General features: G+C 38.9%; 1 protein-coding gene across 4 annotated transcripts in view; it reads left to right on the top strand.

Annotated features, from left to right (window-relative positions):
- SRPX2 (sushi repeat containing protein X-linked 2) overlaps window positions 1–13,258 on the top strand; it is a 473,560-nt gene that overhangs the window by 332,976 nt on the left and 127,326 nt on the right. The window lies entirely within an intron of this gene.

Here is a 13,258-nt window from a genome sequence, read left to right as displayed (position 1 = left end):
CAGTGGAAAACCAAATAAGGACTACGACCAACTAAAACTAAAACCAAAACAAAGCCGAGAACAAAACTACAGACTCCGCAGAACTTTAATAAAAGATGATGCTAAAATAAATGCTGACAAACACAATAAGATAAAGCACTTTTCATCTAGTTGGTAACTAGACTTCCTCAGATAACAATGTTTGAGTCAGACTAACATAAATACAAAACCCAATTATACTTACTTCACTCACAAATAAAATCTGAACAACAGACTAACTCCATATATGCAGTCCAACCCCAAGAGGTATAATATATATCTTTCAGATTTTATTTGTGAGTGAAGTTAGTATAATTGGGTTTTGTGATAACCATTTTTAGAATTGTAAAAAAAAATTTAACACTGTGCTGGAGTAGACACTTCTAGCTATTAATATACATATATATTTTTTCCATTGTCATTCTATGTTTTTATTGCTATCTTATTTTGCTTTGTTTATTTACAGTTATTGGTTGTATGTAATGTAAACAAGCTTGAAGGAGTTGAAAAGGAGGGTAGTTATTGTGTCACCTGACTTATCAGCTTCATTAACTAGCCAGTCAATTAAGAAATAGGGTGGGGAGAGAGTATTTATGTCAATCTGATTCAAACACTGTTATCTGAGCAAATTTAGTTACCAACTAGACTAAAAGCGCTTAATCCTATTGTGTTTGTCAGCATTTATTTTATCATCATCTTTTATTAAAGTTCTGTTGTGTCCGTAGTTTTGTTCTCAGATTTGTTTTGGTTTTAGTTATATATGGGTCAGTAACAGCAGTTCATAAACTAGATTTGCAGATTACAGAATCCTGACAAGTACCATTTCAGATGTCTTAGTACCCAAGAAAGGGAGCAGTGAAGTTGCATGTTAATAATACTTGCAATGCAGACCTTGTCCCAGTCAGGCCTAAGATTATGAATTGTTCCCATTGTTCTACATCTGTCTGTATGTGTGGGTAAGAGGGTTACGTTACAGATAATAATGTTTTGGAAAGATGTTTAAATCCTCAGGTTAGGTGAAACGCAGTGGAAAACTGGATCCCAATTACAAGACTGAGCAAGATAGAACCACAAAATAATGGAAGAAAAGGCTAAAGTACTGAACATGGAGAAAGAACAAAGAGCAAAAAGGAGACCAAGTCTACACAATCAAAGATTAATTCATTCTATAAGTGAAACTTAAAAAACAAAATACATAATAATGTGGGACTGTATTTCCACAGATTTTATATTCTTAATCTGGGACTGCACAACTACATGGAACAGGAAATAATCAGTTTTAAAAGAAAACTAAATTGTATCCTAAAGACGGGTGACCCCAGGCTGCAAAAGTAAAGTAGCAAGGATGTAAGTTGCACTGCATTCTGTATTGGGCTTGTCTTAACTGCTAAAATCATGTTTTTAATTTCACTTATAGACAATAAAAATATTTGATTTATCACTATTAACTACACCTCTTCCATAAATTGCACTAACTCTTACTTTTCTTAGTTTTATTCTTGTATAGTTGGATTCAATAGGACTTCAGACAATGCAGCTTTCTTTGTGTATTGGTTGTCTAGAAGTAATTGTAGTATCACAATAGCATTTACACAGTGCAGTTCAGACTCTTTCTTCAGTGAGAGCAGATTGTGTACTACATTATACATACAGGATGCACCTAAGACAGAAATGTGTGCACCTACAACTTCTCCACTAACTTACACACAACAACCTATTTCCCACCCTCAGCATGGCTTTAGACCTGCACACAGCACCTCAATAACCTTATTATCTTTCATGGACTCTGTCAACAAAGCCTGTGACACTGGCAGAGTAGTATCTGCAGTATTGCTAGATTTGTCAAAAGCATTTGACATGGTATCTCACCCCAAACTCCTTAAAGAACTTTCTAGCAATGGTCTGTCCTCCTCCTTACTTCACTGGTTCTCCAGCTACCAAGCTGACAGGCAGCAAGCAGTAAAATGGCAGGACTCTATCTTCCCATATCACTTCACCCCCACAGGTGTACCTCAAGGATCCATCCCTGACCCATTACTATTTAATTTCTTCATCAATAACTTACATACATCCTCCTGTGAAGGCACTCTAATCCAATATGCAGATGGCTCCACTATCACCTGCGTATCCGATACAGTAACTCACCTATGACACACAACACAGTAAGCTTTCTCTTCCACAGAAACATGGCTCTTCAATGCTGAAATCCTACTGAACTCCCCCCCACCCCCCCCCCCCAACAGAAAAACAAAGCTCCTTCTCTTCACCTACAAACCACATAGCTCCAACAAAAACAAACTTCAGGATCTTCTGATCTGAAACAATCTTCAAGATCAACCTAAAATGGCTTGAACTCCCCAACTATCTCACCTTTATCCAACTAACTACAGCTCACAAACTCATTCATAATCCATCAATGTGCCCTGCTCTATCTTCTATACATACTTTATACCATCCTAACAGACCACTCTGATCCAACAACCAACTGCTCATAAATGTAGAAAAACCCAAACTTTCCACTGGCCAGCTGCTTTACTCCTTTACCATCGCAAAACTTTGGAACTCCCTCCCCCAACACTTAGATCCACCCGCTCAGTAACCCTCTTCAAAACATCTCTGAAACAACACCTCTCCTCATCTTGGCTGTGCACATGTGCTAACACCACATCTCATATAACCTAACTTCAACCATCACAACTATTCTCACCCCCACTCTACTACTCTGGCATCCTCCTTTCACATCCACCTGTCTTTTTACTTACTCCACCTCTCCATCCTGTCCACTTCCCTATTCTACTAACCGTCATTGTCCTACCATCGATCTTTCCTGTCTACTGACTTCTCTTCCTAACCCTTATAGACCTACCATTGAACCAGGTAAGACATTCAGGTAATCTTGCAGCCTACCTTAATATCATACCACCACTTATATCTCCAACAACATACATCAACTTTGCTGATTCCTGCAATGAGACTCCTATTGCCTATCGCTCAGCTACTGCACCTACTAAACGTGTGAAAAGTTTAAGTACCTAGTCTCTAATTAATTCCTATATCTGCTTTGCACCCACTGCATGAAGTGTCCTATATACATTTTTCTAGCTAAAAACTACTCATATGGAATGTTCTCATGTATATACTCTGTATTGCTTGTATAATATCTTTGATTTGAGAATGATTACTTATGCACTGTTTTTTTCACCAATTGTATAAGCTGCCAATAATATGTACTAAATGTCTTTATTAATGTAAATAATGTATTGTATGTGAAATGTCTTATATGTGGAGCTTTTCTTCCCATGACTCCACTGAAAATGGGCACTTCTGGCCCAGCTGGACAATCCCAGTAAACAAATCCAAATGAATAGATAAATAAATAAATCTTTTCAGCCAACAATATTGAAATTGAATTGGTTCAGCATGCCTAAATACTGTCACAAATGATGAAAATCTCAAGTTTGACCTACACATACAAAACCCTATTTAAAAAAAAACACCAAAAACTAGGCACGCTATACAGGAATAAAAACATCCTCACAGCAGCTACCAAAAATACCCTGGCCTAAACCTACCTATTGCCCTCACTGTTATATGGGGACCCAATTCTAACTAACTTACAGACTTCCCTAAGAAAAAAACTAGAAAGCTGCTATAATAAAATTGCCAAATTTGCCATAAACGCAACCCCTTTAACTCATCACTGTAAAGCCCTGCATTCCCTAAGACAGCTTGAACTCCCCTTCCACCTCCAACACATACAATTTACTATGGTATACAAAATCATCCACTCCAGGATTGTCCACTGGGCCTAGGAGTCCCCATTTTCAGTGGAGGCCCGGAGAGAAAATCTCCACATATTACATAGACATTGATGAGATAAAGTTACATAACGACTGTTAACAGATTGAAGTTACTAGTAAGCAACATTATACAAAATACAAAAAATAACAATGATTTATATCCAGGTACAATATATACATGTTGATATACAATTAGAATTAGACTTTCTTTTCTTTAAATTTTATCTTGTAGCTGAGGATGCATAAAACTGAGAGAGAGAAGAGTTAAATTAAGTGAAGATAGATAGATATTTCAAAGTGTTAAAGTTGTCAGAAGAGGTTTCTAATTTCATGTAATGCTGGAATAATTATTTGAGCATGTACAGAGCCATAGTTTGGAGAGGTATTCTTCCAGAGACTTCTTGAAAATAGTGTGGTTAGAAGTGGTTCTGATTGTGGTGGGTAAGAAATTCCCCACCTTGGCTATAATAATGAAGTAAAGAGCTCGGCCAGCTGTAAGATTGGGTAATTCTACCTTTAGAAGACATTTATTTTCTGATCTGAGGTATCTAGCGGGGCTGTAGGGGGACATTAGTGAGGCTAGGGATGGGCAATCTTCTGGTTTAGCTATGATTTTATGTGTAGTGGTGAGTTGTAGATAAGTTAGGAAGTGAGTCAATTGAGTTTTTGAAGGGATATACAGTGACGGGAAGTATGTGTAGCATTGTTGCAAACTTTGCTACTTTGTTGTAACAAGATTCGAGTTTGTTTTTTAGAGAAAGTTGAATGTCTGTGAGTAGGGGGGCACAATGCAGCAGAGATGGTAAAATGAAAGAGAATGCTAGGGGTTTTTTGGCTGAGTGGTTGAGACAAGTTATGCGTCTGTAAAGCAGACCTAACTTTTGATGGGTCTTTCTGATGTTGTTTAGGATATGAAGGTCAAAGAAGACATTTTCATCAATAGTAACTCCAAGATGTTTTGTGTGGGCACTACTTTCTGAAATGAAAAGTGTGAAAATCTGGCTAATGTGTATCACAAAGATCTTGATTATGCTGACCTTTTGTATTTATCTGAAGCACTACATTGTTGTTGGTGAAAATTGTGAGACTCTTCCTGCATTGTACAGAAAAATAATTTCGGACAACTTAAAACCTGTGTTTCTCAATGTTGAAATTGCACTCAGTATTCATATGCCTGATGGTTACCAACTGTGCAGGAGAACGTTCATTTTCAAGATTGAAACTTATAAAAAAAATCAGCTTCACAGCACAATGGGGCAGCAGCATTTGACTTGGCTTTCACTTATGGGCATGGAAAATAACATCCTCAAGGCCATTGACTTCAAGTCAATTATAAAGCAATTCTGTGCAAAGAAATTTTGCAAAAGTTTATGTTGAGCACGTGGTTACTAATAAATATTTCATAATAATTTCATACTGTGCCATCTACATCTGTACAGTTTACTAGTTGTAGTATCATTAATCTGTTGAAATTTTTGTGTTTTTCAAGGCTCATGTTATATTGTTCAAATGTTTATGTTGACTTTGCTTTGCATGTTTTTAATGTTTAAGCACTGAATTTGTTGGAAGTATCAGTAAATATATGTTTAATTTTATCAGCCATTTTCATTTTTAATCCTGTGAGTGGTTGTGTAGGTAGGGGCCCCAGTGCACTGCTTTGCCTGGGGGCAAATAATATTGTTAAGATGGCCCTGGACTGCCTGGTATAGTAAAATAGGGTCCCTATTATTTTAGCAAACGCAATGAATTGCGAACGCGGTTTAGTCGAACGTCATTACACAAAATGGCAAAATACCGAAAGCATGGAACAGCAATTTTTTCCTACAGAAAAAATCACTGGGCCGTTTTCAGGACTTTGCCATTTCCTCCACTGTGGTGCGATCTCGGAGTTGGTATATTTAAGTAGGGGTGTGTGGGGGGGGCACAGCCCCCCCCCACAACGGGGGTGGAGGTTGAAGCCCCCCACTTTATTTTGTGTTTTGATTTTTTTTTTTTTTTTACAGATCAGCGATTTTTTTTCCCTGGGAAAAAAAAATCGCTGATCCGTGTGTTCGACATTTTGGGTTTTTGGGGATTGTGGGTTGATTATATAGCGTTTGCTTATATAATATAGACCCTTAAAATAGTATGATGAGAAACTGAAGGGGAAACATGTAAAGAAACAGGGAAATTTAAAATATGTAAATCAAGTTACTAAGAGGCAGAAAACATGTAGTATAAAAACGAAACAAAGGAAAATAGGATAAATCAGTGTATTGGGTGAGTGATGATGTTGAATTAAAGTATGTATGTATGCAAATTTGCTGCAGGGTTGGACTTCTAACTGTAAACTGGTTGTGCAGTATGAGTAATGAATTAAAAACTACATTTTTTTTGTTTTTAATAAGGAATTATAATATACTAAAATTATAATATTTATGCTAAAATCATAATAATGTGTGCTTACCAAGATTTATGGACTATAAATGTTGCCAAGAATTTTATAGAAAGTATTTTGTAAGGCACCAAAGCTAATATGGTTGGAAGAAAGAGTATGTTCAAGTTAGAGTAGATAACCAGCTGAAATAAAGAATTAAAAGAATATCTGAAATGGTGTCTGTAAGGATGCCAACAAGGTGCGTGATGTACAAGTGGCAATATTTTATCAACACTTAAATGGGTATTAATTAAATAAAGTAAAAATGATGAGTTTAAACAAGGTTACAGGTCTGAGGGATCATGGTTGAAGACTAAGAGTGACACCTGTAAATTATTAGTTAAAAAGATATTTAAGATGACTAATGAGGACTGAGGACCATTTAAAGTGAGGAGCATTCTAAGTGAGGTAGAGTGCAGTATACAGTGCATATTGGCCTAGGGCAACATAATGGTTAACGGGTACCTGTTTTGCTAGTTGACAGTATACAAGGAAGGTAGGAACAAAGAACCACAAATGACAATATGAAAGTTTATGACAGCAAATGGTTGTCAGAATAAGAGGTGTATATACAAAGATTTAATTAAGAAGTGCTATACCTAGATTTTGTTTTGCCTGGATGAAATAAAATGTAATACACGTGTATTTAAAGATTAATAATGAATTGTGGGAAATGTGGGAAAAAGGGCTGGAACGTTCTTAAATGTGGGTTAATTTGCTCTGGGAACAGTAGAGCACCACTAGAAAAAAGAGAAGTTCATAAGTTCATAGGTAGATACTAGGCTATTGACCCTAGGGCCTATATAAGCCTAGCCAAAAAGGTACCCTGGCTTTCGCCACCCAAGAAAAATCTTTTCCTGTGCCCCTGTCAAGCAGAGCCACAGAAGTGATCCCCAGTGTGAATTTCCTATTTCCCATCCAGTCATCGAGATTTTTCTTGAGGAGTGCTAATGAGGAGCTTTGTTTGATATAGATAGGTAGTTTGTTCCAGAGTATGGGAAGTCTCTAGGACAGGAATCTATCCCTCCAGCATGTTCTGTTTATTGTGGCGGCAAGGTTTAGGTCCCTAGAGCATGTAGCTTGGAGGGATTGGGATTTCTTTAAAAGTTGTAGAATTTTTATGGGTTTTTACCCCTGCTGTATATTGACTATCAGCAGCCCCTTCCTGTCCAGTCTGCACATTCATTCTCCTTTACGTGGTGACATAAACCAAAAGGGGCAGTTTCCATTTTCTTATTTTCTCCCAGACACTAAGTGCACACACTCAGTTCGATGCCAGGAACAGACATGCAGTTGGCTCTCCAAGGAAGTTGTCTCCTAACTTCCATAGTGGGTTTTCCCACGAAGCAGCCTTGTCTCTAACCTTGCAGCATGAGTGGTGGTCTCTCCAGTGTCCACTAGGGAGATCACATAAACTAGTGTGCCCCTGAGTTTATGCAAACTCCTTCAACTCCCCAGAAAAGACAAGTGGGCCACTCTCCTCCCTCCCTGCCTGGCTTCCTCACTGCTGTGGTTACATTAGCTGCAGGAAAGGCTCCATTCCTCTGTATTACAGAGCCAAGCTATTACAGAATTTAAATGAATGAATACAAAAATATTTTTAAATTTGATATTAATGGGTTGAAAACTGTTGATATGCGTACAGTTTATTTTGTCAACAAAGTGAACTGCAGGTCCTTTTAGCAGAATGCCCATGTTGCCAAAAATGCAAAATGACATAACAATAACAATGAACACATTGATTAGACAACTTTTTGCATACAGCAAAACACCCTGCATCCCCCACACTCCCTACTAATTATATCTAACACTGAAATCGCACTATGGCTGAGAATGGGTAAAACCAAAAACCCAGCTGTGTTGCGATTTCACACAATCATCCACCTACACTGTACGATCCTTTCATCTTCAGTGTTACAGCCCTTCAATATTGTGCCTTTTTGATCTTCTGGGCTCGCTGTTATGAATGTCAGCCCATATATAGGGTTCCATTTACTAGTGCAAGTCTCAGATGTTCGAACTTTGTATTTAGTGCAACACATCAATATTTACTAACTCAGTGCATGCAGCTGTTCAGATGTCTATAGCAGTGTAAGTGAACCTTTCCATTAGATTCACTTACAGTGCTATTGGTTTGCAGTGCTCTGGGTGCTGTGTGCAGGATCATACAACGTGGGTTACAAGACATCACCTTTTTCTCCACTGTTGTGCAATCTCTTAAGTTGGTATATTTAAAGCAGCACTGGTGTGGGGGTGCAGGGGGTTGCCGACTGCCAAAACTCCATTTTATTTTATTTTATTGTATTTTATTTTTTATGCCTTTGGTTTTGATGAGCTTTCATTGTTTTTGCTTTTCAATACAGACTATAGATAGATAAAAAAACTAGACAGATATGGCTACATGACAACTTATTACTCATTACAGCCGAGTGCACCTCCAGGCGGTTCTGCAGTTACCTCTTACAGTGCCTCAAGGCATCAAATATTGCTTGATCATATTTGCATTAATAATTCCAAGGTATCAGAATATTTTATCTTGAAGCATACATGATGGCAAACACAATAGTGAGCTCAAAGAATGATAGTGACAAAGAGAAACATAGCAGTATGAGTCTCCTATTTTTAAAGGACTATCTGGAAATAAAACGTACTATGCTTGAAAATTGTAGCATCATCCATGGAAACCAGTGCATGAATAGGATACTTAACCTTGAGCCTACTTTCATCTGTCATAAAAGGTGAAATATTAGGAGCTGGTCAGAATGATATGCTTTGCTAACTATGGAGTCAAGTGCTGGCGCCTCTCTCTACATGCCTCCAGGTTGCAGAAACTGCGACTTTAAGAGTAAGATAAAAACAGCTTTTTTGACCGAACTCAAAAAAGAGATATTGCAGCACAACAAGAGATGACTGCAAAAGCAAGTCTGTAGTTTACATGGCCAGTTGTATAGCATGCAAAGCATTATAGACAGGCAGGGTTATCAATGCCCTAAATGTAAGGGTTACTAAACACTTACCAGACATCTAACTAAATGATCTTAATAATCCACTAATTAGGCATACTCTACACTGCAGAAACTTTGAGAAATTTATGTTCAACCTAGTAGAGAAAGTGATAACTTTCCCACTTGAAGGCAACACAGGAGCTATATTTGTGAAAAAGGAACTAGAGTGGCAAATTCACCTAAAAATGTACTGGCACCCAGAACTGAACACAAACTGCTCCATGAAATCTGTACTTGAACTTAGAAAACTGGACCATAGTATTTTTTACTAACAGTAGGATACTGTATTTTGTATATATTCCTTCATTATATTTTAATTAGCATTAAATTCACACTGGTTGACTACTACAGGACCACATAGGAAAAAATTAGGTTAGCTAACAACATGAAGTTAGAAGCTATTTTAAATTTATATGTAACACTGCCTTCTAAAACAGGGATCTCACATTTCGGACTCCAATACATTTGTCAGGAACAGTACTACTAGAAAGCAGAAGTGTTAAAAACTTTCCTGCGCTAAGTTCTAAAAAATTTCAGTACTGGTTTAAATACACACACTGTTTACTTTTGCTAAATCTGTTGATTTTTTTTTCTGGTTTTTAATCAAGTCTGTCATTTACACATCAGGGGTGTAGACAGTTTTTTTCAATTTGTACTCTAAGGTTTGGTACTGCTACTCCCCCATGTATCCATGCTGCCCCACACAAATTTAGTCTGACATGTCCACAGTCACACTTAACTGGCACTTAGTAGCAGTGATTCACTGCATCAAGCCTCTGTACCATCTCAAGATAGCCAGTCTCACAGAGGTCCATTCACACCACACACATACACACACACACACACACACACACACACACACACACACACACACACACACACACACACACTCTCTCTTTCACTCTCTCACACACCCACTCTCACTCATTCACACACTCTCACTTTCTCTATCACACACACACACATTCACTCAGCCTCTCTCTCTCTCTCTCTCTCTCTCACACACACACACACACACACACACACACACACACACACACACACACACACACACACACACACACACACACACACACACACTCACACACACACACACTCACACACACACACGCATGCAGACTCTCTCTCACACACACACACACACACACACACACACACACACACACACACACACACACACACACACACACACACACACACACGTACTGCTAACTGCTCTGATTTTGATACCTTAAAAAAAGCAGCCTAAACCATTCACAATAAGCAGCCCACAATCCAGGCCAAAGGGAAGCCATCTGGGCTGGGCTGTTGGCTGCTCTGATTTAGGTGCATTTAATAGCAGCCTAAATAATTTGCAGGCAGCAGCCCATAGTCCAGTCCAAAAGGAAGCCAGCTGGGCTGAGCTGTTGGATGTTCTGGTTCTCATATCATTTGGCAACTGCAGCCTAATCCATTTATACCAAGCAGGCCACGATCCAGTCAAAAGAGGAGGCCATCCATCCACAGCATATTGTCAGCACATGACAATGTACTACCAGCCATGATCACCTTGAAAAGACATTCAGCCGGCAATCACTGCATGAATCAAAGTCTTTAAACACCTGTGTGATATCAACATCGATGTCATCATGTATGTGCATCAAGGCCAACCCACTTAAATGTACATCAGACATACTGTTTCATAGCCAAGTCTTAATGTGTCATAGAACACTGAATGACCACTCTACATCGGAAACACTCACAGGCATGGTGGCCAGAACTGTTAATGCACTGTTTATATTTGGATAAAATGATGGGGTCAACTACCGTAAAGGTACAATGATGGTAGTTGGCAGCTTGTCTCGTGGAACTGTTCTCCATCTATCTAGCCACTCATCGATTAAGCTCATTTTTGAAACTGGGCAGAGTGGATATGTCACTCTGGTATGCATTGTACAATTCCACCACTGTCTCATCATCTTCCAAAGCATGCAGCATGGATGGCACCAGATACTGTGCAATGAAACATGGGCAGCATTTTAGAAGTTGGTCTTTATTTCACCCATGACATGATCCAGGAATGGAAAGAACATGTTCCTTCAATAGTACTCCCATGGGTCAGCAGTACCAATGTTCCTTCTTTGAGCCAGCCTTCCACAGATCCGTGAAACACTTTCTTCTACCATGACACTTGGTGCCAGCTGTCTGACTTCTTCATACAAATCTGAAAAAGAATTGTCAGCATTTGAGCTCATTGCTTGAAGAGTGTCAGTGACAACCTTTGCTTTTTCACTAGTCTGAAACAAGTCACTCTGTTTCTGCTGCAGGTACAGATGAAGTGGCTTAATCATATCAAGCGCAGACTCCATTGTAATCATAGCTACAATGAAATCGAATCTTGTGATAGAGTACAGATACCTGTCAACATCTTTGTTGTACTCAGCAATACTCTCTAAAGTGGTGAAAAGGATGACATATTTATTCTTGAAGCTGTGCAGGCAATCAGTCTGACTCATCCACTGGCTGTTGTCAGGTGCCTGAAGTGAGGTACCTCTGTCTTCATCTTCATCTTCACATAGGAACTGTGAGAGTTCCTTAAGGTGGGCTAAATACTCATTGCGATGTTTAGCAGATGAATTTGCCATTGCATTTATTTTCCTGCAGGTGTCAAGAGTGTTGCCATATCACACGTTGCACATGAATGAACTATAGCAGTGTGGAGCTTGTGTGCTTTACAGGTAGTGTGTATACAGCTTCTGAAAAGAGGTCTCAAATTCTTGCCTGCACCTGCGCACCATTAAAATGGCCTGACATGTTGCTTCCTCTGTCATAACCTTGTCCTTGCAATAGCTCCTTGTCCACATACCGTGCTGCGAGTCTTTGTAGAAAAAAGTCGGCTAAGGCTTTTCCTGTGGTGTCATGCACTTCCACAAATTCAGTGAAATCTTCACAGATTTCTACATTTCCATTGCTTCTATGAACATAACGTAGAGTCAGAGTCACTTGATCCTTATGGGAGATGTCAGTTGTTCCATCAGCTATTAAACTGAAGAAATTTGCCTCTTTAACTACACTTAAAAATTTTCTCCGGATCTGTAACTCAATAAGATAAATTTCATTCTGAATTTGAGTCGAAGTGTAGAGTGCATTTCATAGACCCTCCCTTAAGTGTTCTTCGAGTACAGAGTCCACTTCTGCCATGCATCAAGCAATGCTTTAAAATTCCCTGTACAAGTCAGTTTTCCATGGAGTGGCAAATTCTGTCTTCCACAGAGAAGAATTATCCATGATACATCTCGAGGCATAAAGTGTGCATTCCTGCAACTTCTTATCTTTCTGTGAAATGCACTGATAAGCTGTTTGCAGTTGGCCAAAGTATACTTCTAGAAGTACCTCTGACTTTGCAAGTGCATTTCCATGGTCCTTTGACTTGCTATGTCGTTCAAGAATCTTCCTTTCCTTAGTCCAATCGGTCATACTTGTGGAGACCAAGACACACACACACACACACACACACACACACACACACACACACACACACACACACACACACACACACACACACATACACTCTAGCTGTGTTGAAAACAAAGCATGGACCACAGAAGACCCCATCCAAACTCTGTGAATACTGTGTAAACTGGAATTGATGCAGACGTTTTGGCCTGAATCTTCTGTTTTATTGGCTTCTAGAATACACCACAAAACATTTAGGGAACTCAGAGCCTTCAGGGGATAGCCATGTCATGGTCAAGATGGTATTTTTGTCAATATGTGTAAGATGACCACGTTTGTACAAGCCAATGTCATAATCCTTTACAACATCATTCATGCTGTTACAAACTGCAGTGTGGGTGTTAGAATGTTTGGAGAGTTGCACATGTCCTGCTGCAGTACTTGTGTAGTCCACTATCATAGCACTTGATTGAAGATCTTTCTTGAGGATATCTCACTTCCTTTTATCAAATTCCATCTTTGTTTCCACCTCGATCATGTCAGTGCTGTCATAGGTGCTAATGGATACAGCACAGGCCTCCTCA

The sequence above is a fragment of the Protopterus annectens genome, chromosome 15.part0 (genome assembly GCF_019279795.1).
Source record: "Protopterus annectens isolate FY-2018-M chromosome 15.part0, PAN1.0, whole genome shotgun sequence".
Classification (NCBI taxonomy): Eukaryota; Metazoa; Chordata; order Ceratodontiformes; family Protopteridae; genus Protopterus; species Protopterus annectens.
The sequence above is the reverse complement of the archived record's forward strand: the minus strand, read 5'-3'. Positions and strand labels throughout refer to the sequence as shown.